Source organism: Eleutherodactylus coqui, chromosome 13 (assembly GCF_035609145.1).
Source record: "Eleutherodactylus coqui strain aEleCoq1 chromosome 13, aEleCoq1.hap1, whole genome shotgun sequence".
NCBI lineage: Eukaryota > Metazoa > Chordata > Amphibia > Anura > Eleutherodactylidae > Eleutherodactylus > Eleutherodactylus coqui.
In genome coordinates, this window is record NC_089849.1 from 11,457,413 (window position 1) to 11,469,965 (window position 12,553).

A 12,553-nucleotide genomic window follows, 5' to 3' on the forward strand; every position below is an offset into this window, starting at 1 on the left:
TTGTATCCCAATCATGTGTATCATCCTACCAAGTTTCCGTGATGCTGATGACATCATATTTCTCTTCCTGTGTTCGGAGCTCCAGTTCTCCTTGATTGTTTCCCATGCTCTGGGCATGTTTGTAGAAACATTTTAGTTTGTGATCGGTGTCTCTTAATTAGTTGTATATTTTTGTTTTTCACTTCCCTACCCATATTGTTCTAGTTTGAAGTTCTCCTAATGAGTAACGCAAGGCACCTGCCAAATTTATGCTTGCCTGTTTTTGTAAGGTGCAACCCGTCTCTAGCAAGCAGTCCATCATATAGGTAATTCACTCCATGGTCTAGAAATCCAAATCCTTGCTTACGGCACCATTGACGTAGCCAGTTTTTCATTTCTAGAATTCTATTCAATCTCCTTACCCATCTTCCCAGTGGATGGCCATGGAGTGAGAAGACCACCTGTGCTTCTAGTTCCTTCACTTTCCTGCTGAGGTCTTCAAAGTCTCTGCAAGATTGTTGCAAGGTCCTTTTTTGCAGTGTCATTTGTCCCTACATGTATTAGCAGGAATGGGTGGTCTTCTGTAGGATTGAAGAGTCTTGACAGCCTATCAGACACATCTTTGATTTGTGCACCTGGAAGACAGCACACCTCTCGTGAGGTGTCAGGTCTGCAGACAGCAGCCTCTGTTCCTCTTAGTAGGGAATCCCCCACAACCCCCGCTCTCCTCTTCTTCACAACAGCACTTCTTGTTCTCCATACAAGAGGATTCTGAGTGCCTACTAGACTGTTCTTTATGGGTAGAGTCATATCTTGGTCCCAGTTCCCAAATAGTATGGGTGCTGGCTGACTCCTGCTTTTTTGGGGTCACATGCTTGCATTTTGAAGACTTTCTTCTACTCTGTTAGGAAATCCTCAACATCCCTAAAGAGTTACAATGTAGCTATTCTCTCCTGAAGACTTTGCACCTTTTCCTCCAGTAGAGACACAAGCTTGCATTTCTGGTTGGTGAAGTTTGGCTTCTCCTCTGGTCGGCCTGTAAACCTATCGCATACGCAGCAGCTCACCATATGGCTGCTCTCCTCTTCCATGTTGCACGTAGTCAGTTGATGTCGCTTCCAAACTTCTAATAGTCAGGAATTCTTGTAATAATATTTAACCTAAAAGATGTCACTAAGTGTAAAAATTCAGGCGCACAATCTGGCCGTGTTCTTCGAGCAGTCAGACCCGGCTAAACCCGGTGATCGTCCCTCTCATAGCGACAATTCACTATTCTCAGAATGTAGCGTGAATATGCAAATTATCTTCCTGGAGCTCCGATCCCTGCTCTGCGGGAGTGTCGGTATATATGGGTGACACATCTACGGCACGGTCGCCCCTGTAAAGGAAAATGGCTGTTGGTCTCCGGTGCTTGAGGAACAATTTCTTGATGATTCTGATGGAAGTTTTCATTAAAGGGGTTGTGCAGCAATAGAAAAACATAGCTTTCTTCAAAAATGGCGCCCCCAGTGTAAGTTGTGTGCAATATTTGAATTAAGTTGCAAAACTGCACCCGCCCAACGGGCAGGAGTGGTACTTTTTTTTTTTTTTTTTTTGTGGTAGAGCAGCCATGTTCTTCTAATTCTGCACCCTGCTCCCCTCTTGCAGCATGTCTTATTTTTGGGTAATTCTCTTGAGGAATTGCCCATTCTTCCCTATAGGAACAGAAAAAAAAAAGTGCATTGCGCTCACTGTTTCGCAAGTGCGATGTGGCTTTTTTTTCAGGAGGGATATTGCCTCTTTTTGAGAAGAGCACCTAGAAGGTGAGTGAGGAGACTTATAAGGCCATGCAGGCTCCTCTGGGAGATCTATGCAAAAAAGATGGAACAATATCTCTGCAGCGCCACCTATAGGCTAGAAGCATTCCTGCAAATCAATGTCCGACCCTTTTTATACAGGTCTTAACAAAGATTGGGAATTGAAAACCAGGCCGGGATCCATACACAGACAGCTGTTTCGGGGTATTTGCAGTAGGATTCTGGCTTGGTTACTGAGAGGCCTTTGATGTGGGTCGCGAGGGGTACTGTTCCAATGGCCGGTTTTCATGTGTGTAAAAAGGGCAAGTTTAGCAATACAATTTTCTCACAAACTGCATCGCCCTCACATAAAACGTGCCAATACTGCACTCGCCTGTGTCAATGCACCCTAACCGTTCCTACATAGTGGCTCCGTGCAGTGATGATAATATGCAGCCCTGCTGCTGTGTAACGTGGAGACGCCAAAAAGAAACGTGCTGAGGCGTTCACCATATGGCTGCACATAGGGGATCTGGGCCGCGGAGAAGAGCATATGGCCGGTAGGTAACACATTGTACTCTGTGTTCTGATACTGCAACTAACATCCATGGAGTCTGGTTTGTAGACTTCCACATTGCATATGAAGATGCAGCAGAGGGGAGTTTGTCCCTTGGTTATTAGAGCTGCAGGTGACCTCGCTACTCTACCACAATGAGTCAAAGGAAGTCGGCACTTAGAAATCACATCATAAACCAACCACAACACAAAGCAAAGCGTGACGCACAAGTGGAACCGCATCCTCTCTGCTCTGAAATAACCGGTTTGGCATGGTATGCTAATTAGTTTTAAACAGTCCAATGGGCAGTTTTCTTATCTCCACTAACCAAACCCCTTTACTAATGAATGTCATTTCCATATGCTCTCTGTTACACACGCAGCGCATTTTCAGAATCGCGTACATGTAGTGATGTCCTGCTGTGCAGCTTCTCGCAGAGTAAACCTCTTCCGTGGAGCAGCACACATCCCTGCGCATGCGCCAATTTGGAAGGGCTTCATCTGTAGATGTCAAAGATCATGGACCCCGTCAGCGAGAAAACCAACCGTCACATTGTTTGAAAACAATTAGCATACCATGCACTGAATAAAAACTGAGATTACGGGGCAGCGGAGTCACCAAACAATCATACGCCATGGTTACACTTGTCTGTCAATCCTGTTGGGGTCGTGAAACAATGAGTTCACACATGGCGGACTTCCTACAGAATTTTGTTAGCAGATTTCATAAAACACTTTGTCAAAAAACAACAATTGTCCCGGAGAAGAAGTTGTCTATTTGCAGGTCCATCTCTGGCAGATCTGTAAATGATGAGAGTTGTGGTGATTAGATGGACGGTCTTGTCACTGGAGGCCATAAAAGTGGTTCCCCCCTTGGCCTATAAAAGGCTCTCGGAGGCCCCTTGTGTGTAGTTGCCTCTTCTTCCGCTTGTGTAGAGCTTGTTGGCCACTAGACGCCTCTACGACGCAGAGAAGAGATTTCACCCCGTTACCAGAAGGGGGCGCATTATTGGGATGTGAGAAGCTGGATGGTCGTAGCGATGAATTGTCCCCCACTGGACGTTCTGACCAGACTGTTAGGGGGTGTTGGGACCAGTGGATGGGGGCACACAAGGTGACCGGGCTCAGGACCGCCCGCCAGACCCCCTCATGGCCTAATATCTAATTTGTGTCTCCTCCCTTTCAGTTTCATCCCATTGCTTCTAGTTTTTCCTTGTGCAGATGAGAATAGGGCTGATCCCTCTGCACTGTGACAGCCCTTCAGATATTTGTAGACAGCTATTAAGTCTCCTCTCAACCTTCTCTTCTGCAAGCTAAACATTCCCAGATCCTTTAACCGTTCCTCATAGGACATGATTTGCAGACCGCTCACCATCTTGGTAACGCTTCTCTGAACTTGCTCCAGTTTGTCGGTCTTTTTTAAAGTGGGGTGCCCAGAACCGGACCCAGTATTCCAGATGAGGTCTGACTAAGGAAGAGTAGAGGGGGATAATTACTTCACGTGATCTAGACTCTATGCTTCTCTTAGTACATCCCAGATTTGTGTTTGCCTTTTTTGGCTGCTGCATCACATTGTTGACTCATGTTCAGTCTATGATCTATTAGTATACCCATGTCTTTTTCACACGTGCTGCTGCTTAGCCCAATTCCTCCCATTCTGTATGTGCTTTTTTTCCATTTTTCTTGCCCAAATGTAGGACTTTGCATTTCTCCTTGTTAAATACCATTCTGTTAGTCGCCGCCAACTGTGCAAGCTTTTTTAGATCTCTTTGAATACTCTTTCTCTCTTCCCTAGTATTAGCTTCTCTCCTAGCTTTGTGTCGTTGGCAAATTTGAACAGTTTCTCATCAATTCCCTCCTCCAGATCATTTATAGAAATGTTGAACAACATTGGGCCTAGGACTGTGTACTGACTTTGTCACCCTCCGTTTGTAGTGATGTCATGAACGATGAAACTGAAAACAACCCCCCCCCCCCCCCAAAAAAAAGATAAAAATAAAATTTACCTGCCCAACTCAGGAGGAAGTGCAGAAGTGCAAAGCCGGTTAAAAATGCTTAAAATTGACAAATCGCCAGGTCCAGATAGACACAGAAAGGTTCTAAGGGAACTAAGTAACGTGATAGACTATTATTTCTTATATTTAGGGACACTATTGAGACCGGGGTTGTACCACTGGATTGGCGTATTGCCAATGTGGTACCAATGTACAAAAAAGGTTCAAGAAGGGAGCCTGGTAACTACAGTCCGGTAAGTCTCACTTCAATAATTGGAAAAATTGTCTAGGGGTTTCTGAGAGACGCCATCCTAGAGTACCTCAAGGAGAACAACGGAATAACTCCTCACCATCATGGGTTCATGAGGGGTCGATCATGTCAGACCAATCTGATCAGCTTCTACGATGAAGTAAGTTCTAGGCTGGACCTGGGAGTGTCTATTGATCTTATATCTAGATTTTTCTAAAGCATTGGTCACCCTATGGCGCAGAGTTTTAAGACGGCAGAGATGCAGCCCTAAGCTTTTGCGCACGACCTGAAGGTTGTGAGTTCCGAAGTCGGTAAAATGAGCATCCAGCTTGGTGGGGGGGATAATAAATTACCTAAAAGCGCTGTGGAATAATTTAGGGCTTACAAATAACACTGTGCTGCATAATAGGCTGATGTATAAAATGAGGCAGCTCGGTCTGGGCAAAAACGGTGTATCTGGGTAAACAACTGGCTCAGAGATAGAAAGCAGAGGGTGGTAATAAATGGTTCATACTCTGATTGGGCCACAGTCACTAGCGGGGGCCACAGGGTTCAGTATTAGGCCCCATTCTGTTTAATATATTTATCAATGACCTGATAGAGGGGCTGCACAGCAAAATATCAATATTTGCAGCCGATACAAAATGATGCAAGATAATTAATACAACGGAGGACAATGTGCGGCTACAAACGGACCGAGATAAGCCGGGGGATGGGGCAGAAAAATGGCAAATGAAGTTCAGTGTGGATAAATGTAAGGTTCTGCACATGGGCAGGAGGAACGGATGTCACCGATATACACTAAATGGGGTACTGCTAGGGAAAAGGACCTGGGGTAGTAGTGGACTGTAGACTTAACTAGAGCAACCAATGCCAGTCAGCTGCTGCAAAAGCTAATAGTCTTGGGGTGCATTAAAAGTGGTATAGGGGCGAGGGGCAAGAACATTATCTTCCCACTATATAAGGCACTTGTCAGGCCCCACATGGAATACTGCGCACAGTTCTGAACCCCCTCCAGTACTGTAACATCTTTCCTGAGCACCGGTGACCAGACAACTAAACTAATACATGGAATGATGGGACTGGAATACCCAGAGAGGCACCAAAACTGGGATTATTCACCCTGGAAAAAAGACAGCTAAGGGGCGACCAAATAACTCTGTATAAATACATGAGGGGACAATACAAGGATCTCTCCCAGGATCTGTTTACACCCAGGACTGCGACGGTGACAAGAGGGCATCCGCCGCGTCTAGAAGAAAGCAGGTTTCATCACCAACACAGAAGAGGGTTCTTTACTGTTAGAGCAGTGAGACTGTGGAACTCTCTGCCTGAGGAAGTGGTGATGGCAGGATCCATGGAGGAGTTTAAGAGGGACTAGATGTCTTTCTAGAGCGCTATGATATTAAAGGATATAGACATTAGGTGATCAGCGGGTTGTAGCTCCGGGTCTTACAGTCAGGTAGGGACTATCAAAGGCTGATTCAGGGATTATTCGAACTGCCATTATGGAGTTGGGAAGGAATTTTTTTCCCCCAATGGGCTAAATTTGCTTGTGCCTCATTTGTTTGTTTTTTTTTGCCTTCCTCTGGATCAACAATGGGGAAGGTGGGGGGGAAACAGGCTGAACTAGACGGACGTTGTCTTCATTCAGCCTGACATACTATGTTACATGTGTTCTGCTCTTGGCGGCTTCTAAGAGGCAGCAGGATAATGCTCTGCTGCGCACACACAAGGGGGTCCCAGGAAGCCCCCACAACATTGTCACACTTCTGTGGCCGCCCGGTCACCAGATTTATCACCAATAGAACATGTATGGGACCATCTGAGATGCCCGTCTGTATCACCTCTTGTATCCAAGCTAGAGGCAAGACAACATAGTACTAGAGCCTCCATGCCCGCCTGTATCACATTTTGTATTCAAGCTAGAGGCGGTACAACAGGGTACTAGAGCCTCCATGCCTGTCTGTATCGCATCATGTATCCAAGCTAGAGGTAGTACAAAAGGGTACTAGAGCCTCCATGCCTCCCGTATCACATCTTGTATCCAAGCTAGAGGCGGTACAACAGGGTGCTAGAGCCTCCATGCCCGCCTGTATCACATTTTGTATTCAAGCTAGAGGCGGTACAACAGGGTACTAGAGCCTCCATGCCCGCCTGTATCACATCATGTAGCGCTAATTGCAGGAAGCCTTCGGAGGAGGTGAGGTGGAGCGCCACATAGCATGAAATCACCTGTGGACATGCAGACTTGACTGTTTTTTGGATGCGGAAATGCTCTGTAATTTGCCGTGGAAATTTCTGTCAACATTCTGTAGCATTTCCGCCACATGTAAACAAGTCAGCTGGAGGTATGCTGCAGCGTGACCTCAGTAGTAATAGTGACCCCCACACTATATTAAAAAATGGTATCCATTGAAATTGGACGTCCCGCAAAAAATGAGCCCTCAGACATCTACGTCGATGGGAATAATAAGAGTTACGATTTTTTTAAAAGACAGGAGGAAAAACTGAAAATGGGAAAAAAAATGTCCTTAAGGGGTTAATTATGGAATTCCATCTCCTGTACGTTAGAAATCTTGAACAACAATTCTGCGTGAGTCCTTGATTCTACAGCAGGAAGCTTTTCCGCTGCGGGATTTAATCTTGCGGTTTTGAAGTAAAGACGTGCGGATGTTTGTAGGGATAACATTGTGACGCAGAAATGTCCGCGCCGACTAACTCCATCCCGTGTGAACGGTCCATATTAGGAAAAAGGTCCAACAATCGCCCGCACTCGTTACCATGAGAAGCTCACCGAAGAGCTGAAGCCATATTCAAGCAATGCGGGGGACTGCTCTCCGAGGGTGCTGTTGCTGTATGACCGCAGCCGCCATACTGGACACGCTCCGCAAATCCTCATCTCGCCCCATCAGACTGTCACCTCTCTTGTCCCCAGGAAGAAGCGCTTAGAGGACGAAGATTCCCTCCTGCTCTAGAGGTTTGGGAATGAGGGTGAGAACCTCGCCCCCTAGTGGCACATTCCGCTTCTGTAAAAAGAAAGTGACAAAGAATTACATCTCATTAAAAAAAAACGACAGCCATAACTAAGAATCCATTAATCGCAGATATTCTGTTTCCGTGTAACTTTAAGGGGTTTGCGGTTGTGAAGAGAATTTTCAAAACTTCCAGATATGAAAGGTTTTGCGCGATGTTTACGCGCAGCTGATATGGGTATAAACTGTGCAGCCATCACTTGGGGTGCATTCACGTGGACGAGTTCCATCTGATGGGGATGGAAACACGGCTGAAATAACACCTTGATCTCGCCGCTCGTCCTGTTCTTGCACGCGAATGTGATACGATTTTTACTAGAGTTGAGCGAACGTCCTCTGCCGAGCTTGATGCTTATTCAAGTATTAGCGTACTCAATGGTGCTCGTTACTTGAACGAGCATCAAGCCGTGTTCGACCCCGCCCCAATTTTTGGCTCCTTCCCAAATTTTTGGGCTGGGGGAGAGCGAGAAAACACACCAAACCAAGAAAAAAAAAAGCTCAGCACTCGGCGTCCCACATCCAAAAATGCTCGAAACTCCCTTTGTAGCCAATGGGGTTCGTTACAAGAGTAGAGCTCTCGAATTTTACGAAAAGCTCGACTCGAATATCGCGGACCCGAGCATTTGGGTGCTCGCTCATCTCTAATTTTTAGCACTAAAATAATTGGAAAGCCCTTTTTATTTCGTCCTTCTCCCATGTGTGAAAAATGCCTGGAAAAATCTAAGTTCAGAGATGCAATGTGTTTTTTATTTTTTTTTGTAAATTCTTTTTATTTGCATTTTCATAGATTACATCCATGAGTGTAAATTTCTACTCTATCTTAATGGTTACAACTTGTACAAACATTTTCCAATAAACTTGCATTTGTAAAACATTTTTATGCTTATTCTGTTGTATCTTCTTATCGATGGTTTAAACTTATCATATTCTCATGTATAATCTTTTCCTTTATTACCTCCTCTGTCTTGTATTATAACTAGAGATGAGCGAGCGTACTCGGAAAAGCACTACTCGCTCAAGTAATTTGCTTTATCCGAGTATCGCTGTGCTCGGGCCTGAAGATTCGGGTGCCGGCACGGAGCGGGGAGCTGCAGGGGAGAGCGGGGAGGAACGGAGGGGAGATCTTTCTCTCCCTCTCTCCCCTGCTCCCCGCTGTGACTCACCTGTCAGCCGCAGCGGCACCCGAATCTTCAGGGACGAGCACAGCGATACTCGGATAAAGCAAATTACTCGAGCGAGTAGTGCTTTTCCGAGTACGCTCGCTCATCTCTAATTATAACCTTTTATCACATTTCTTAAGAAAGAAAAAAAAAGAAAACCGTTTAAACCATAACTTTTTGAACTTTTGAACTGTTGGGACACGTTGATGGCATCAAGTTTTTTCATGAAATTTGGCTTTCTATATTCTGGGTCTTATGTGATCGGCTTCTCTCACACCTCCAACACTCCTAATCTGTTCGTATCTTTCTGACTATAGTACCATGTAGTGTTAGTAAATTGCATCATACATTCCTTGATCTCGCTGAGGTCGAGGAATTTTTCGATGAATTTCCTCCATTTCTCAAAAAACTTTGGGGCTTGAGATTCCACTTTGCGTTCTATTTCAATCCTTTCCATTTTAAGGCCGCCTGCACACGGGCGGAAATCCCGCCGCGGGATTTCCCGCAGGATTTCCGCCACTGAAAGTTTGCATAGGAGTGCATTACAATACGCACTCCTTTGCAGACGGCCGCGCGAAATCTCGCGCTGCAAACAAACCGCGACATGTCCTATTTTTGTGCGGGGCACGCACTCACCCGGCCGCCGGCTCCGGTCTGCGCATGCGCCGGCTGCGCCGCAGCCGGCACATGAAGGAGCTGGGGCCGCCAGGCGCGGGAGAGTACCCGCTCGTCCCTGCAGGCTCTCGGGTCGGGTCCCGCGGCGAGAATTCTCGCTGCCGGATCCAACCCGCTCGTGTGCAGGCGGCTTAAGGAGGTGTTTTACTTGCTGTATGACCTCTCCTACCCCCAGTGGGTCGGCTTGTAGCCAGTTATTGAGTAAGCATCTTTTGCTAATCAGAAGTATGGTGTGGGTTATTGCAGTTTTTTTTGTCTGGTCCGGCATTATATGTAGTATGTTTGTGGTGTTAGTTGTAGAGGTTGGGGTTGTCCGCTTACATCTTGTATCAATTTTTGGGTTTCTATCCAGAATGTTTTAATTTTGGAGCAGTGCCAAATGCCATGCAGAAAGTTCGAGTTAGGTAAAGCACACCTTGGGCATGCCTGCAGTCTCGTCGGACCGTTGGGGTTTTGGGGCTTGTCAAATCCGTAGATTGCCCTGTGTATTATTTTGAAATGGGTCTCCCTCCATCTTTCATTTAGTATCGCTTTCCTTACTGACAATGTATTTTTTAAGCAAAAAACACATCCTGCTCCCGTCTACAAATACAAGATTTTTTTTTTGTGGCCGGGAAATTAGTGGTATTTTCACATTATTTGGGTAACAAACAAATGGTTATTACCAGTTATTAAGCCAAAACTCTGATTGTCGCATTGCTGACTGTGATCCTATGTAGAGCGCAGGCTCGTGATCATACATGTAGAGCGCAGGCTCATGATCATACATGTAGAGCGCAGGCTCATGATCATACATGTAGAGCGCAGGCTCATGATCATACATGTAGAGCGCAGGCTCATGATCATACATGTAGAGCGCAGGCTCGTGATCATACATGTACAGTGCAGGCTCGTGATCATACATGTACAGTGCAGGCTCGTGATCATACATGTACAGTGCAGGCTCGTGATCATACATGTAGAGCGCAGGCTCATGATCATACATGTAGAGCGCAGGCTCGTGATCATACATGTACAGTGCAGGCTCGTGATCATACATGTACAGTGCAGGCTCGTGATCATACATGTACAGTGCAGGCTCGTGATCATACATGTAGAGCGCAGGCTCGTGATCATACATGTAGAGCGCAGGCTCGTGATCATACATGTAGAGCGCAGGCTCGTGATCATACATGTAGAGCGCAGGCTCGTGATCATACATGTACAGTGCAGGCTCGTGATCATACATGTACAGTGCAGGCTCGTGATCATACATGTACAGTCATTATTCTGTATGCTGATGTAATGCTGTTATTTATGTTTTTCACATCTGTAGATAAATTGGTGATTATTTGAGTCCAGTACGGCATCAGGAGGATGTAAATATCCAGCGGATGCTTTCTGCTATGTATGCGGAGAGTTCATCAAGAAGCGCTCTTTGGCAACAACGGCAAGAATGAATGCAGCCTACAAAGCATATTTTGGGATGGCTGTGGGTGACCAAGAGAAGTCATGGCACCTCACTTCAGCTGCGATAATTGCAAGAAAACTCTTGAAAGTTGGTTCAGGGGTGAAATGGAGCCATGAAGTTTGCGATACCAAGAATTTAGCGGGAGACGACTGATCATTCCACCAACTGCTATCTCTGCATGGTAGACCCCTCCAAATGTCAAAGTGGAAAAAAAAATGCAGTTGCTGCGACATATCCAAACATTCCTTGATCTATGGCCCCGGTACCACATTGCTCTCATCTCCCCATTCCGACGCCTCCACAGAGCATGCAGACATGGTCCGAAAACATCAGCTCAAACAGTGAAGATGCAACTGATCCTTTGCATGCCGGCGAAGATGACAGAAGGCCAAACTACCCAAACCAGAAGGATGGCAATGATTTGGTAATGTCTTACAAAAGCTAAAGAACTTCTAACATCCAGGCTGAAACAGTGGAACTTGCTGGATTATAGCGTGCAAGTTACAAAAAAAAGTCATCAACTGCCTTCTACCTTCTTCACCCTTCAAGATGGACTCTGTTACTGGCAGGACGAGACCGGTCTATTCAGTGAAATTCGGATACCTTGTAACACACAGGATTGGCGTGTTTTCAGCAACCATTCTTCCAAGAGCCTGAAAGCAGTTCTGCTCCACAATGGAAATCAACTTCCATCCCTTCCAGTGGCTCACGCCACGCATCTCAAGGAGTACAGTAGTGTCACATTCCTGTTGCAAGTTCTGAAGTACGATCAGTATGGTTGGGAGGTGATTGAAGACTTCAAGATGGTTGCTTTCCTAATGGGTCTTCAAGGTGGTTTCACAAAGTTTCCTTGATATCTATTGTCTTTGGGATAGCAGAGCCAAAACTGATCACTACCATCGATAAGACTGGCCTAAACGTATTGACTTCACTGTCGGACGAAGCAACATCAAGTGGGAACCCCTAGTAGATCCTAAGATGATTCTGATGCCACCTCTTCACATAAAACTCGGGCTTATGGAATAGTTTGTCACAGATAATGCTAGATAAAGAATCTACAGCAATGAAACCTCTACTAAACTTCTTCCCAAAGCCGACTGAGGCCAAGGTAAAAGCTGGCATCTCTATGGGACCACAAATCAAGAGGATAGTAGAATGTCTGAAATTTCCTGACCTGCTCACAGAAGTACAGAAAGCGGCTTGGAACAGTTTTGTTGCTGCGGTTCAGGGGTTCTTGGGAAATCACAAAGCAGACAACTGTGTGGAGTTGGTGGAAACGATGGTGAAGTAATACCCCGCTATGGGCTGCAGGATGTCGCTTAAGGTTCACATCCTGGATTCTCATCTACAACATTCAAGCAGAACATGGGAGCATAATCCGAGGATCAAGGAGAAAGGCTCCACCAAGATATGCAGCAGTTTGAGTGGCGCTAGCAAGGACCATACAACGAGAATATGGTGGGCGACCACATCTGGGGGCTGAAAGTGAACCGCCCCGGGCAGTGAAAAGATAACTTCCGCGCTCCCGACGTCTTAATCTAATGATTACATCTGGGGGCCGGTACATGAAGGTGACCAAGTACACAATCGTCAATCGAAAAGCACCAGACCTTTGCATTAATTCTGAACCGTATGGACATACACTGCATTGTATAATGACTTTGGCTCATGATTGTAAGG